The sequence below is a fragment of the Bos taurus genome, chromosome 17 (genome assembly GCF_002263795.3).
Source record: "Bos taurus isolate L1 Dominette 01449 registration number 42190680 breed Hereford chromosome 17, ARS-UCD2.0, whole genome shotgun sequence".
NCBI classification, from domain to species: domain Eukaryota; kingdom Metazoa; phylum Chordata; class Mammalia; order Artiodactyla; family Bovidae; genus Bos; species Bos taurus.
In genome coordinates, this window is record NC_037344.1 from 12,493,282 (window position 1) to 12,510,262 (window position 16,981).

General features: G+C 44.1%; 1 protein-coding gene across 7 annotated transcripts in view; it reads left to right on the forward strand.

Moving 5' to 3' along the window:
* The window catches only part of ZNF827 (zinc finger protein 827), a 193,467-nt gene that overhangs the window by 105,652 nt on the left and 70,834 nt on the right, over nucleotides 1-16,981 (forward strand). The window lies entirely within an intron of this gene.

Sequence of the window (16,981 nt, forward strand, 5' to 3'; positions counted from 1 at the left end):
TATTTATCTCTTGGACATGCCATGCTGCATGTGGGATCTTAGTTCTCCAACCAGGGATAGAACCTGTCCCTGGTGCATTGGCAGCAGAGTCCTTAACCACTGGATCACCAGGGAAGGATGTTTCTCCCCCTTGGAAGGCTTTAAGTCAAGGCACTTTATTTCCTGAGAAAACTTAGATTCTTCCTTGTGGGAACTGTTGATGGATTTGGGGGTTTTAATTCTTGGGGCAGAAGATGTGACAGGAATCAGGCTCCGAGCATCACACAGGATGCTCAGAGTACACAGGAACAGTGCTCCTTTGAATCTTCACCTGAGCTGTTTCTTCTTTGTAATCCTGTGAATTGAAATGTGGGACTGGCACATATTAAACAGTGATTAAAAGAGAGCAGGGTATACAGTATACAAACAGGGTTTGTATACTATTAGGGACAGAATCTGCCTCTAGCAGAACCCAGGCGTGGGTATACAGATGGGAAACTAGTCTTGCGACCTGATCTGGCCTGTGCGTTGTGTTGGGAAATTGGTCTGGGTGGGTAGAGAAGTGATTTTGTCTGTTCAGTTGGATGCCCAAATAGGAGGTGTGAACTGCTGGACGTTCCAGACTGCCTTCAGCATATAATCTTGTTGTTCAGTCACTAAACGTGTCCAGCTCGTTGTGACCCCATGGACTGCGGCATCCCAGGCCTCCCTGTCCCTTCCCCATCTCCCGGAGTTAGCCCAGTTTCATGTCCATTGAATCAGTGGTGCTATCCAACCGTCTCATCCTCTGCCACTCTCTTCTCCTTTTACCTTCAATCTTTCCCATCATCAGGGTCTTTTCCAATGCGTCTGCTGTTCACATCAACTGGCCAAAGTATGGGAGCTTTAGCATCAGTCCTTCCAATGAATATTCAGGGTTGATTTCCCTTAGGATTGATTGGTTTGATCTCCTTGCAGTCCAAGGGACTCTCAAGAGTCTTCTCCAACACCACAGTTCAAAAGCATAAAATGTAATCTTAAGGCTATTTTTTAAATATCTATGCTATGTTCGTTTGTCTAAACACATGAAATTGGCCAGATTGGTAGACATCAAAAGACAGCAGATTAAAGATAATAGGAGTCAATTTTAATTTGCTTCCATAGGCTTCCTGAAGTGTCACAGATCAGGTTCCCTAGACGCAGAGCCTGAGACAGGATTCTCATATGGGTGTGCTCTCAGGGCGACCTGCCGGGGTGCAGTGGGTTGGGAGAGAAGGGGAGCTGAGCGAGAACGGGGTGTGAGCTGGGTTCTAGCTCCAGTTCCCTTCCACGGAGAGTTCTGAGACATGGATTGCACCACAGAGTAAATCCTGCCTCGAGGTAAAGGAGCCAGCTCTTGGCACCCCCTTATTATCTACTAATTCAGCAGGGAATGTGTGGCCCCCCTCTCCAACCACGAGGGTGGTTCTCGCTGTGAGCAGCCAACACGCCCAGCACCGCGGGGGTGGGCGCACCAGTGCATTAAAGGTGACCTGGGCAGGACCCCAGCTGCGCCTCCTTGGAGGTTTCCGGCTGGCTCTTTAAGGCTGCATGATGATACTTATGTAAAGGAAAGGTATGCTGAGAGACCTTGTTACGGCATGTTCTTCAGATGTTCCCTGGGAAGAGGTAAGAGGAGGTTTGAACTCGCCCCAAACAAGTGAAATATGCCTCATAGCCTCAATTCCCTTGGCTGGAGCTGGAACATAATTATAGGATAGAAAAGACGTTTTTTTTAAAGCCATTTGGCAAATATGAAGCAATCCTTAAATTCTCCTGTTGCTGGGAGATTATGAGTAAGAAGAAATCCAAATCAGATCTTTTGCCCAAAGCAAAGGAAGAGATGCTTCCTATGGGCCCCCCACCCCACCCCATGATGTAGTGTTCAGAAATCAGTGTTACGGGTTTCTCGGTTTATTGTTCTTTGACAAAATCCTTGGTGTGTTTTTATTTTTCCTTTGAGTGGGCAACTTGCCCAATTAGCCTCTCGTCAAAGAGATCTCTTTTTTTTTCCCTTCTCACCTCATTACTTAAGGTGGAATAGAATCAAGCTGCCTTGTGCCAAGAAATCCTCTATAACCTGAGTTACTGATAGCAGAAATAAGGAAAAAATACTAGTTCTATCTCTTCTTTTTTGATTCCTGTTTTAGAAAGAACTATGTTTTTTATAAGAAGTTTGCACAAGATCAACTAATGGGGGTTATGTTTTAAGGTATGATTTGTGATACTTTCCAAAACGATTTGCATCAAGCCTCCAAATTGCCACATCTCCTGATTTTTTTAAGTACTAAGTGGAACATTTGGTTAGTTACCTGATTTCCCATGTTTGATTTCCTAGAAGAAGCTGACCATCCAGAAGGATCACTAATGATTGAAGTCAGAGTTTGGAGTTGTCCATGTTTAAGGGTTCCTGGACGCATTTGAGATGCTTTACTTATGAAGGGCAGCCCTGGATGCTGGCCTCAGTGCAGTATTGGGATCAGGCACTTCCAAATGCCAGTGGTTGCCTGAGCCCCTCTACACGTTGGGGTCTGCTCTTGAGGTCTGGAGATCCGGGGGAACCAGAGGGCAAAAGAGATGTGCAGTGCTGAAGAAAGAAACTGATTCTCTACAATTCTCTCCCTGTCCTTTATCAACCCACAACTTCCACCACAGTTGATTATCATTATTAATCTTCACTGCAATTGCAACCACAAGAACAGAGGGAAAGTGTAGCAGCCCAGGGTGAGACACTCCGTAGCTTGGCATTCTGATGTGTGCTGGTTTACCCAGGCTACAGGAAGCCCATCCCATAAAGGCTGATGACTGCACCCCTCTCCTCATCCAATCCCCCCTCATCACAGCTGTCCATTGGCAGTTCTCTTTGTCGATATCTCGATTACAAGATTGGAGACATGGAAAGAGAAAAGTGATGTTAGACAACATTCCCTGTTCGCTGTTTCATAAAAGAGGTTTTAGGTAAAGCCAAGGGTTGAAACCAGTAACTGTCAGGTTTCTGGATCACTGACTCTCAGTCTCATTGTTCAAAACCTCTTACAATGGAAAATTTCAAATATAGGCAAAAGCAGAGAATGTCCCCAGGATAGAGTTTAAACAATTAGCAGTTCATGTTAGTTCACGAATGTTGTCTCATCCATCCCTTCGTTTTGTTCTTCCTTCCCCTAGATTATTTTGAAGCAAATCCTAGACAACATTTAAAGAACTAGATTGAAAATGTCTTTTTAAAAAATCATTCTAATAACTTAGACTCAGCCACTTAAATTAGGATCATCTTCCGAAAAGCAAAGGAGAAGACAGTCCACCAGGGCACCCCATGTGGCCAGCCAGTGAAATCAATCTGCTTAGCAGCTGGGATTTTGGATCGTGTGGTCCTGCTCACCCTTGCCTTGACCTTACCCTTTTTCCACGCGTGTCTGTGCCCTCCCGGGGGCACCTCCGTTGAATCAGTCCTTCAGTTGGAGCTTCACTGTAAGTGCTAAAACAGCAGTTCTTCTGCCTGTCTAACCTTAGAGTGGAGAAAATTCAATCTAAGTGTAAAGAAGTCTCTGCGTCCCCTTTGAGATAGCGCATGGCATTCTTAATGCCATTCTGCCTGACAAATGAGATGGGTCCACGTGGACCCAGGAGAACAGAAAGACTGGAGGCTTAAGAGACTAATACAATCTTGATTTTTCGACTTCCTTTCCCGGCACAACCCTAGGTTCTGCCGGGAGCAGATAACCAGCTAATACGATCATTTGTAGATGAAAATATATGAGGCATGATATCATAACCAGATCCCAAAGTTTAATGGAATAAAAAGAAGATCTACATCTTCTGACATGGACCATCACCCAGCCAGCTGCTGGATAAGATCGAAGTAGGAAAATGGAACCCTAGAGTAAGAATCAGATAGCTCCTGGCAGGTGAATTGGACATGCTTGACGTTGTGTTACACCATGAACTGCAAACAATGGCTGCCAAGAACCTTCTCTTGGTTATTTGTTCTCTCTTCTCCGTTAATAATTCAGTGTCCATGGGGATATCAGATTGCAGGCCTGTGAGAAAACCTTCTCACACCTGGCTTGCTCTGCTCCAGGAGCCAGGAAGTATTTACCTGAATAGTTTTTTTTTTTTTTTTCCCCCTCCATTACTAGATGAAAAGCAGAAGTGGGAAAATCAGAAAGGTAGAGTCAGATCATGCTGTGCCAACCAATATTTAATTTGCCCAATTTTCAGAATTTGAAATGCGGGCTATTTTTCTGTGATTTAGATAAAGGCACTTTACAGTGTTTACTAAAAAACATATGTACTTGAAAGTGTCCAATATAGAATTTGCCTGGGTGGTGGTTTGCATGCCTGTCCTTAAATATTTATGAGTCAGTAATAGAAATTGCACAAATTTGTTAGAGTGCGATGCACTGCTTCAATTTGTGCAATTTCCCCTTTTCGTTTTTTAAGAGGCGTTAAGAGAACAATGTTCCATTACCTTAGAAAGTAAAAGATTACAAATGAAGAACACTGGATTACACGGAAGCAATTAAGAAAATAAACAGGAAGCAGAACAAATGAAATTGATATTTGAGTAGCTCTGCCTATAGTTGCTTTACCCTTTATATTTTCTGACTTTAAAGGCATAGAACTTTGTTTCTGAAAAATGAAAATTGCTGCTAATTTCATGGAGTCCCTTTAGTTAAGACTTTTAGTGTTTTTTTGGTCAAGTCAAGGCTGTGGGCCATTGCAAATTTTTAAAAACACCCTTCGTCAAGACACTGCCATCTACTGGAATACTCTTAATAAATATGCAAATCTGTGATGTCTGTGATGTTGAATACTGATCCACCCCCAGGTAGCGCTTCCCTTATGGCTCAGCTGGTAAAGAATCCGCCTGCAATGTGGGAGACCTGGGTTTGATCCCTGCGTTGGGAAGATCCCCTGGAGAAGGGAAAGGCTACGCACTCCAGTACTGTGGCCTGGAGAATTCTGTGGACTCTATATAGTCCATGGGCTTACAAAGAGTCGGACACGACTGAGCGCCTTTCACTTTCACACCCAGATAAGGTACCTCTGTTCAGTGCACAGCTTGCACCACTGTCTGTAGCTGCCCTGACATAAAGGTTGACTGCAGTGTTTTCCATTGGCGGTCCATCTTTTTCAACTTTTCTTTTGAGTTTTCATTTTTCCAAAGAAGTTAAAATTCATCCTTAAACAATGGGTTCTTTGTTTTGAATACATAGAGCTGCAGACTACTTTGTGCCTTGCTGCCCTTTGAGATTTTTTCCCCTTCTTCCTGCGCCAAACCTTCCTCGGTCCTTTTCTCTGTTCCTATACACCGTTGTCCTGTAGGTACCACGCTCTGCCATTCTTCCTCCCATCTGTGACCTCTCCATCAAGCCCTTATAGTTGAGACACTGTGCTCCCAGGACTGCTAAAGTAGTGTCAGTATGGAGAGGCAAGTTTCAGTCTTCCTTTCAAGGATCTGAAGAGGGCTGTGCCTTTCTTTTCTTCCATTTCTGTGGTCTCTCTCATCTTTATTTCTACTGGCTTGCAACAGTGTTCTGTGTGTGGAGCCCAGAGCAGTCAGGAAGGAGATGTAAATCTACGTCTCTGTAAGTAGACATCCTTCTTTGACAGATCACACACAGGGGACATGTGCCATGTGGCTCAGGCACCACCTTCCCTCCTGCTCTTCTAATCTGGGGTTTTCCCTCAATGGTCTCTCCATAGCTGTTACTAGAAATATCTCCAGCAGTCCGGGATTGACGTCTGTGGAGGGGGCAAGCCCTGGTGGACAGCACAGCAGCCAGGGGCCCGTCCACATTTCACGGGCATTACAGTGAAATGGGACAAGGGCTCTTGCGTCACTGCAGGGAAGACTGAGTTCATCTGTGCTCTGCTCACCTCGGCAGAGGCTCGTTGTCCTCGTTCACGTAGCAAGTCGGCTTCCTGCGGGAGAGCCGGCTCCTTCCACGAGCTGACATTTCACAGATCTGGACATGCAGGTCCACTTCCGTGGTTGTGCCTGGCTCCGGCTCCCCGGGGTCTGGCCTCCCTGTCTCCACCACCGTCGACAAGGCCTGGCATTGTGCTCCTTGTCCTGAGAAGTTTCCTGGCTCAGCGGTGGATGAATGCTCGAGTTGCAGCAACAGGCATTGTTCCTTGAAAACTTGGTATTAGGTTATACGGGGTAGAAGCCTGCCTCTAGGATACACTTAACTAGAAGTACTTTTCAGAGAAGAAAATTTAAAAACATTACCAAAATGTAGTCTTCGTAAAATACCCTACTTTTCTTCTACAATATTTTAAACAGTCTTTTTCTTCCATGACTTTCAGCCTTCTGCAACTGAAGTCAACTGATATTAACGGAATCAGATTTTAGATAACAATTTCCCTTGCCCATGTCTTTTACAACTGTTTCAGTTAGATCATCCTTGGCTTATTCTTTAAAAGACTAAGAGTATCTTTAAAAAGAAAGAATTCCAAACTGTAAAACTTAATCATTTTTTAAGTTTTAAAAAATAACTTTTATTTTCAGAGACTGTAGGAGGCCATAAAGAAGAAATAATAACCACTTATAATCAATCCTGCTACCCAGAGGCAGCCGCTGACTGCTAGGTTGGTTGTGTGTATCCTGGCTGAATTTTTATCTATTCATAGATGTATACTTTCCTATCAAAACTGGATCCTACCATATGTACTGTTTATAATCTTCTCTTTTACCTAGTAATGTATTTAGAACTTCTTTTCATATCAGTAGACATAACCCAATATTATTCTTTTTAATATTTGCATGTGCCCTAATTTATTTAATATGTCTCCTTAATTATTGAGTATTAAGGGCTTGGTTTTGTTTTCCCAAGTTGTTGCTAATATAAACAATGCCAGGATAAACTGACTCAAGAAACATGCACAGTTTTCAGGCTTTTCTATGAATTGTCTAATTGATTTTCAAAAAGTTTGAATTAACAATTTTACTAGAAGCTAATGAGAGAGAGAGAATATTTTAAAGGTCTTTGATTTATCATTAAAAAAAATTTTTTTTACCAACTGGAAGGTTAAAAATTATATCTCATAGTTAAGACCTTTTCATTTATTGATTTCTGGTGATATCAAGCATTTTGTTCATGAGGAGGCATTTTTATTTGTTTCTTTTTTTCAACTTTTCATTCATTGTCACGTTTTTCTGTCTGGTATTTGGTCTGGGTTGAACTTCTTGTTTGATTGTTGATATTGATTTTTTTTTATTATGAAAAATTTTAAAACAAAGCAAAAGAAATAATACAATAAACCACCATATCCCCACCACCCAGGTTGAATAAATATTTGTTACACTTATTTCACCAGTCTTTTTCTCCTTATATTTTAGATCACATCCAGGCATGACATTCACTCTCACATTCTTTGAGATATCTATCTCTAAAAACTAAGGGCATCTTCTGCAATACCATTGCACACCTTATAAATTAACAACACGTTTGATTGGTTTATAATTGCTACGGAGGTTCAATTTGATTGGCATTAGCCAAGTATACAGCCATGTCAATGAGGAGGAAAAGGAACCACATCTTGGCTTTCTTATCACCTCCAAAAATTAAAGAAAATTGGGGGTCTGTATGGGTCGGCAAATGACGGAGTGACTGGCTCTCCATCTGCCCACAGTCCCCTTTGGATACCCACTGAGTCTGCAGTGCCAAGTCTCAATCTGTAGATAAATGTGATTCCTTCAAGTTTTACTCACTGCAGTCCTTCTTTCTTTGAAAGTGCGTGCACCCAACATGATGAATGACCGGCTTTCTTGGCCTAGCCCATGGGGGTCATAAGAGGGCTTCTCTCATGCACCCCTTTTCAGCTTGAATAGGGAGCGTGCTGTTTCAGATGTTCGGGTTGTCCTCAGGTCAGAGACTCGCGGTTATTTCTCATCTCAAGCACTCTGCTCCACCCACGTCCCCTGACCTGCCGCCCAGGGTTCTTTTACTCAAATAAGTAAATAAATAAAATTACTTAAGAGTAAGGGTCCTCGGGAGGGACTGTGTACATGAATACCATTAAAACCTTGTGTTCTTTCATTTTACATTACCTTTTTAACTGACCTCAAAGAAGTTATAACAGGGAAACTGGCAGTGACTTTTCTATCTGAAACGTTGATATCTGGGCCCATTTCAGAAGAAGCAGCTAAGCAATCTCATCCAAAACGAAATGAAGGTCCAAGGGAGCAGTTAGGATGACCACATAGCTTCTGAAGTGACATATAGATCACCAGACTGCAGCAAAAGGACCTTACCAAGGTTGCTCAAAATCCTCTTAAAAAACCGGTAGAACTAAGCAGTTATTATATTTCAAATACCATCATTTTATAAATAAGTTATAAAACATAGAGTTACATAAACCTATGCACAAGAAATAAGAAGCATCCCTTATTATAAATTATTAGCAAATACCCAAGGACAGTACCATTTGAAAAAAAAATAAGCACTCCCTAAAGAAAATTGCATTAATCATGAAAATTAAGTTGGAAATGAAATGTCATTTGATCATTTTTTTAAATGGCATATGTAAAAATAAAGTGTGGTGGTGTTTTTGTAGTTGTGAGCATAGTTTCATGCAAGCTAGTCCAGCTTCTCAGAGAGTTTCTTCTGACCTTAAAGTATTTGAGGAAGTGTTGAGAAGATAGTTACAACTAATTGAGATAGTTCCCCTTATCTTCAAATAATTCTTTCTTTTTCGATATGTTTGAAAGCTTTTTTAAAAAAAGAAACTACGATGCTCTGTGTTCTGTGTCAATGACTGTAGCCTATTGTTTGTTGGCAAGGTCTCAGTTTTATTGAGAGAAAATGTTTCCGGTTTGTTTTCATTTCCTTTGGTTTCATGACCTATCAGTGGAGATTCCATATAGAAGTTGCTGGGATCCATTTCAGTCTGCAACATTCATATTTCACATGGTCAGAAAGTCCTGGAACTAGAGTAAGATTTATTCTGGGAAGAATTTAGCCCGTCGGCCTGTCTCTGCTTGAGGCTTCCGGAGGCATAGAGGATTGTGTCCTTGACTAGTGCCAGCTGCTCATTTCAGAATATAAACGTAGCGAGTCACTCTGGGGAATATATGTCTCAAGGTCTAAGTAATCCAGTAATTCAAGGTCTAATTAATTAAATAATTCATTAATCTGATTATCTTTAAAATACCCGTAAAACAGTTGTAGACAAATAAATGGAATTCCAGTTCTTAAAAAAAATTAACCTGATATATCAATGCAGAAAACTAGTAGTTCAGTGTCCTGACCTGCGAGCTGGGGCTGAGTGGAGATTGAGGCAGCGCTGTTACCAGGAGGGGCTTAGGGCCATCTGGCGAGGTGGCCCCGGGGCAGGTGTGTCCTGGGAGGCAGTTTGTGGCTGCAGAGAGAGCTTTGCCTCCCACAGAACTTTTCCACCCCAGAAGGGGGCTTCTGGCTCTCCTTTCACAGTATATAACTTCTCCAAAATATCTAAGTCAGATCATCTGGTCTTAAAATTTCCTTAAAATACAGCAAAATAAAAATTAACTAACATTCTTTTGGACATATTTTACCCAGCTCTTGGGGAAAAAATCCAGAAGCCCTGTTACGTTACGTGACACATAGCTGAAGAGATCATTAAGTACTTCTACCAGAAAATAGTGGCTTGGCTTCCCTGGTACCTCAGGCAGTAAAGAATCTGCTTGCCATTCAGGAGACCTGGGTTTGATCCCTGGGTCGGGAAGATCCCCTGGAGAAGGAAATGGCTACCCACTCCAGTACTCTTGCCTAGGAAATCTCATGGACAGAGGAGCCTGGCGGGCTGCAGTCTGTGGGGTCACAGAGTCCGACACAACTAAGCACCTAACATTTTCACTTTTCCACTTGAAAATACGTCATCTATTTATACTGATGGAAGAAACTTTTGTCTATGTGTGGATTGAAGGCAGACTATCCCTTCAGGATGACTTGCCCAAAACTCTTACATTGAATAGAAATAAGTAGATTTATATTCTATAAAATAATCCTGAAATAAGTAGATCCTTATAGATTCTGAGGACAAATTCATTACAGAGCAGTCTTTTTTTCTTGCTTAATCATTGTTTTCTATTTGCTATCCCCAGGCTCAATCCTTAAAGTCATTACTATTTCTTTTAGAAGGAAAAAATTTATTTCTTCTCGGTTGCTCCTTTAAAATTACAGTGCCATTTCTAAGCTTGAATTTTTCCTTAACGCTGTCTTACCTACTGTATCCATCTTCTTTTCCTGTTCCTTTCTGCTTTGTTTTGCTATCATAATGGGAGTGAGAATTCCCGGTAACTTGTTGATTTCAGTGGTGGCCCACAGGGACTGGTTTGTAAGTAGTTGGGTCTTCTGTTTTGCATGAAGCTGAGTTCCCTGTTGGCATTCATATGTTAAAGGTGGAAATATTTGTGCCACTTAGCAAAATGTATCACTATTTAGGGCTATAATCTTTTATGGACTCTTTGATTATTTGTTTTAAATCTTTTCTTTTTGCAGCCCTGGGCTGTTGACCTCACAGCCCATGCCATTGAATGCCTGAAATTGTCCAGTCACAGTAACACCAGTGCCCTTTCATGTTTAACGCTTCGATTTTCTGCAGGAGAAAAATCAAAATATGCATTCATTGTCCTTTTTAGTTTTGTCCAGAAAAGAAACTTGAATAGGACAAACGTTTTTTTCTTTTCTTTTTTGTAAGCATTATTATTAAAATATTTATTTATTTAGCTGCACTGGATCTTCGAGGCAGCATGCATGGTCTTTAGTTGCAGTACACATGCTCTTTTAATCCAGTGGCTAAGACTCTGCATGCCCAGTGCAGGGGGCCCAGGGTTTGATTCCTGGTCGGGGGACCAGATCCCATATGGCGCAACCAGGAGTTCACATGATACAATGTTTTGTCTTTTCTAAGTAACATAAGCCAGGAAAAGTCATGGAGGAGTTGGACAGTTCTAAGTCTATACCAGCAGCTTCCAGATGCAGTGTCTCAGTATTCATCCAGTATCTATATGAGGTAGCTAGTCTTGGAGTGACTTGTCATTGTGTGAGCCCAAAAGGGAGATGAGGTGGTAGATGGTGATGTTGTTAATTGAGAATAAGTGATGATTCCTTCCCCCACAAGGCATTAGCTCCTCTACCAACTTTTTACCAAAAATATGAACCAGAAATACATCATTTTCTGGATACCTTTTGCCTTTTTTCCACTTCCTAAACTCTTTCTGTTGGAGGGGCTTTTTCACAGTGAAATGACTAAACGGAGTTGAAGGGAGAACTGTGCAGCATTCACAAGCCAGCTCCTTTTCTTCTGGAAGAACAGTGACCATCTAAGCAGTTGAACAAAAGTGCACACGTGCCTCAGAGTTGAGTACACTATAAAGTCTGCAGTTCATTGTTTTCCTTCCTGAAAAGTGCAGACCCGGTTCATTCTGTGTTAGGCAACCTCTTGGGCCTCCCCTCTCTGCCCACCACCCTCTCCCACCATCCACAGACCCTGCAGCCTGAGCGAGGGGCCAATTTGTCCACCGCAGAGCTGGGCATCTGCTGAGAGCAGATGGGCTTCTGCACTTTGCAGACCCTGCGAGGCACAGAAGGAGAAAAGGGGCTTAAGGACCACCATCTCCACATTCTGAGAGTGGCAGTGCTTGGAGCTAAGCTACAAGTACAGTGTCTTCTGTCCTCAGAGCACCGGCAGAGTTAAAGACGACCAGCACCGTTGTAGATCTAATCCCGTTAAGCCAGCCCATGTTATACAAGGCACACTCCCAAGTTTAGTTTTCCCTTCCTTCTCCTCTGCCTGAAACATGGTTGCCAATCTAGGAGACTGCAAGATGAATATACCTATGTCCGTGTAGCCATATCTCGAGCTGAGATAGAGGTTTCCGAACACCTGATGCCCTTCTTACACCTGCCTCTTTGTTTGGGCGTAACGACAAAGTTGAGCTTGCCCTGAGAAGCAGTGGGTGTAGGCAGCCGGGCATGTTCAGGATTGCAAAGTTGTTGTAGGAATGAGGACCCCTTCCAGGGCCCGAAACTGGGCTCTTGTCTAACACGCAGAAACGAATTGTCCGAGGAGACACATATGCTGACAAAGCAAGAGATTTTATTGGGAAAGGGCACCCGGGTGGACAGCAGTAGGGTAAGGGAACCCAGGAGAACAGCTCTGCCGCGTGGTTCACAGTCTCGGGTTTTATGGTGATAGTTTCTGGGTGGTCTTTGACCAATCATTGTAATTCAGAGTCTTTCCTGGTGGCGCAGGCATCGCTCAGCCAAGATGGATGCTAGCGAGAGGGATTCTGGGAAGTGGACGGACACGCGGTGTCTCCTTTAGACCTTTCCCGAACTCTTCCGGTTGGTGGTGGCTTATTAGTTCCGTATTCCTTATCAGGATCTCCTGTCATAAAACAACTCATGCCAGTGGTTACTATGGTGCCTGGCCAGGGTGGGCCATTTCAATCAGTGTGCTTCCCCTAACAAAGTGATCAGGCTTGGCTTGCAGAAGTTTCTTTAGAAAAAGAAAGTTTTCTTTCCTATAGAAAAGGGGCATGTCTTCTCTTCTAGAGAGAAGTAAAAATTAAAATCCTTTTCTTGTGTTCTGTTTCTCAATTGAAAAAGCCTTTCTTTGGTTCCCTGGGATCCTGCCTACTGAAACGGTGCTCCCATCCTCCCTCCACACCCCCTCCTTCTGCTGTCTCTTCCTTTTGTCCTGTTTGTTCCGAGAAGAAGCCGTGATTCTGTATTGTTCATGCATTCCGTAGACGTTAAGAGATCAAGCAAAAGGCCGTGTAGCCCAGCTTAATGGGCAAGGATGCAGAATGCAAGGCCCATGTGCCTAAGTCCAGATCCCGTCTCAGCTCATGTGCATGGGCAGCTACTTACCTTCTCTGTACCTGAGTCTCTTCATCTGTAAAATATGGATGATAGTAGTAACAATGGTCGTAACCTTATAGGGTCCTTGTGAGGATTCAGGGAAGTTAATACACACAAAGCACTTTAGAGCAGTGCTAAATACTTAGTAAGTGATGTGGTGTTAGTTGCCATTCTTTATTGAGCATGTACTAAGCTCAATTTTATTGAGCATGTACTAAGAACTTTGACATGAAAAATCTTACTTAACCCTTTGAAAGTAAAAAGAAAGTAAAAGTGTTAGTCACTCAGTCGTGTCAGATTCTTTGTGACCCCATGAACTATAGCCTGCCAGACTCCTCTGTCCATGGAATTCTCCAGGCAAGAATACTGGAGTGGGTTGCTCTTCTCTTCTGCAAGGGCTCTTCTGACCCAGGGATTGAACTCAGATCTCCGGCATTGCAGGAAGACTCTTTACCATCTGAACTACCAGGGAAGTTCCTACTTAACCCTTTACAGCTCACCTATGAAGACGATATTTTAAAAGCTCTTTTCCGATAGTGAAACTGAGTATGAGGGAATTCACACTAGTGGTCCTGTGTTTTGGACTCTGCACTCTCACTGCTGAGGATTCAATCTCTGATCGGAAAACTAAGATCCCACAAACCTCTTGGCGGAGCCAAAAAAAAAAAAAAAGTAACTGAGGCTAGAGAAAGATTGTTGACTTAGCAAAGTCACTTAACCATTAAGTGACCAGTATGGAATTCAGACTCAGATCCTTCTGATTCCACACTCAGTGCTGAACCACAGCACTCCCAGTGTGCATGGATCTGAATGCCGAGCACTGCAGAGCGATCTGGCCTGAGACTGATGCTCTGTTAACGAGGCATCTTCTCTTTCTAGATAAGATCTTACACCAGGCTTCAGCTGCCTTGACTTGCCGAAGTTTCTCCATCAATTCTTTGCCCCTCACATTGCCAGTCCTTTTGTGCGTTTCCAGTATCCAGCCTGACTCCCTTCTAATTCTCCGCTCCCTCAGGAGAAATCTTTTCTATACAGAATAAAGCTGGCCTCCAGGGTAGAAAATTATTTGGAAGGCTGTTTCCCTCGGCAATTGACTCAATTTCTTCTGAGCAGCTGGGTGGTAATAGGGCTTCATTCCACACCTGGCTGGAAATCTGGAGAGAACACGTGAAGATGCAGAGCTAGCAGAACCTAAGACGCTCTTCCCAGCATGTAGCGTGGCACCCTCTGCTCTGTTCACCCCCAGACCTCTGGGGTTGGTCAGAAATGTTGCTGTGGCCTTTACCTGACCTGCTGCTTAAACAGGTTTTCAGCCTGCCTGTGTCGAGGCCACCTTGCAGTGTCGGCCACCAGAGTCACCATGTCCCATGTGGGCTGCTCCTCTGGCCACCTGACTTGTGTTCTCCACCTTGCCGGACAGAGCGTCCTGAAACTGAAATCGCATTTCATGCGCCCTTCCTTAACACACTGGCAGGTTGACGAAGCTGTCATCCCTGCTTACCGTGAGCCCACCCCACCGTGGCTCTAGCCTCATCCCCTTTCGTAAATTGGCTTTGTTCTCTCATTGTGCAGGGGACATGTCCCCCGCCCTGTCCTCGCCCCCGGAACCCTGACAGCGCTACTCTCCATTCAGCTGTGGCTTCTGCAGCTGTTCCTGTCCTTCCAGGCCAAGCCAGACCCCCTACTGCGACCCCACGCCCCTCTCTTCCACAGCCTAGTCTACTCGGAGTGCCCACACAGGTCTTCGAGCCCCTCTGCTGTTTGTATCTGTAGCCCGTTTTGCTGATGTTATCTTTCCAGTGCCTGGCACACCCAGGTACTCACCAAATGGTTACAGCAACACTGATGGAAAGAAGGCAATGCATACCTTTCTCTGTGGCAAAAAAAGGTGATATTCCTAGATACCCTGAGGGGCCCCTCTTGGGATTCTTGGTGTCCCCTAAGGAAGTGTCCGCATTTCAGACCAGACAGTTGCATGAGCCTCCTGAACTCTCAAGTGCCAGGCTCATTCCAGTGTAACCAAGGGCACATTGCCTGATCTTTCCCCTGTGCCCTTGGGCCAACTGGTGGTTGTTCCCAAGTGATGTTCCCAAGTGACCTGTCCACCCGGATGTGAAGGTGTCATTGTCACCTTGTCTAGAGGCTTCAGAGCTAAGGAGGAGGGAATCGTGAACTCCCACACTCTGGGTCTGACCAACAGTCCTCCAAGGGCTCCACCTCCTTAGAAGTTCTTTGATGATTAACCAGTCATCCCAGCAGCTCACTGGGATGAGCTGGTGGGATGAGTCATCCCATCCCGTCCACTGACCCTTCATTATCAGAGCAACCTTTTCTTCATGCGTTTTATACAAGGAAACTTTATACTTTTTGTTGATTCGTAAGGAAAGGGTAATTAACTTATGCTCCCCTGGGGGCTAGACAGAGATACAGATACAAACAGCTTATGTTGATTGAGCACTTACTGTTTGCCAGACACTGTGAGAAACACATTCAGTGGACTAGTTTGCTTAGTCCTTGTTAGTAGGTGTAGATCTGTTCTCTTTCCGCTTTATAGAAGAGAAACGAAGGCTCAGAAAACATAAGTGACTTGTGCAAGGTCACACAGCCATCAGTGGAGGACCTGAAATCTGGACCTAGATCTGCTTGCTCTCGAGTGCACACTCTTAGCTCCCACGCTGCTTTGCCTTCCTCGGGTTTTAGGGTCACTTGCAGGTTATGAGATGTTTGGCATGAAGCAGCATGTCTTCCCGCTCCCCATCACTGACTAGCCTGTAGCCAGGTCACTTTCTAAGCCTATTTAAACTGTTTTGTGTTTAAGATGTAAATAAAAAGCGTGGCACACAAAGTTGCATCAAGTCTAGCCTAATAGTCCTGTGAAGTTATATTGTTAATTGTGTTTTACTTTTAAAAGATAGGTATGTCTTCCGTTTTTATTTTGATGTTTCCTTCTTAACGTTTAATGAGTTACCCATGGCTGTTGAGCATGTTTAGAAAAGCAGTATCAGTCATGGGGGTCCTAGGCTTGTGTGCCCCCAGATACATTCCTTCCTCTGATCTACAGTTTTGTAGAAGCCTGATCCCTGCTGGCTGTGTGCCTCTGACTTTTCAGCCAATCAGAGCCTTTGGTGGGGTGAGGGGCGGGGTTTCAGAAAGAGCCTGGGTATTTGCCTTCCTCCCTGTCTGCCCCCTGCAGCAGCTGTGGTTCCAGCTTCCTGCTAGGCAGGCTCACCTTGCCTCTGGCTTCCACCATGTGACCTCTTCCTTTTGTCTCTCCAGCCTTAAGATGGTGGTGGCTTCCTGCTCCTCCTATCTCTGGGCTGTACTGTCTTCCTCTAGGAACCTTCCACTCCTGTGCACCCAGTTCCTCCAGTGAAATGTTCTCTGTTGTAAATAAATAGGGCTTTCCTTTCTCCATGCTGGACTCTGTTGTATGTTCCAGTATTCTCACACGTGATTGCAATGCGGTTTGTTTTGGATGCATGGAAGATGGATGATGTGATTGGGTTAAAATCCTCCGATTAAAAGAAGCCAGAGTGTTTGTGTTTACTGTGACTGAGGTTTAGGAGGGCAAATCCCTGCCCGGGGTGTCTGGTGTCTAGTTCTGGCTGAGTCACTAGGGGAGTTTAGAATCACTCAAGTCAGAGCCTCAGTTTCTCGGAAAATCAAAGTGCTCCTCGGGGTCCTTCCCGGCAGCCCCATTAGCTGGCTGTAACTCCTTCCACACCAAAAGAGTTGTAGGATGCACACTCGAGTCCCTGTGGGGACCAGCGAGTCATTTCCGTGAGTGCAGTGGGCCCTGACTCCAGCCATCTGCCCTTCTGAGACGGGCCGTTAGTCCCCCAGGGACCAGGGGACAGCATGTGGGTGAGCTGGGGCCGCTCTGTCTCCGCCCTGGAAAGAACCTCAAACGGGCTTTTCTGACCTGACCCAGGAGGTGTGTGCTTACTGAGGCACAGCACACTCACAGAGCATATAGTGCAGAAGTACAATATACCGCTCAGCTGTCCTGACTGTGGGTCTAACAGTGTTTCAGAGATGCTGTTTCATATGTTCACCTTAAGTGTAAAACCAGTAGGCAGAGTATACAGATGGCACTTGTCTGATGTAATATATTTTATCTTTCTTCATTT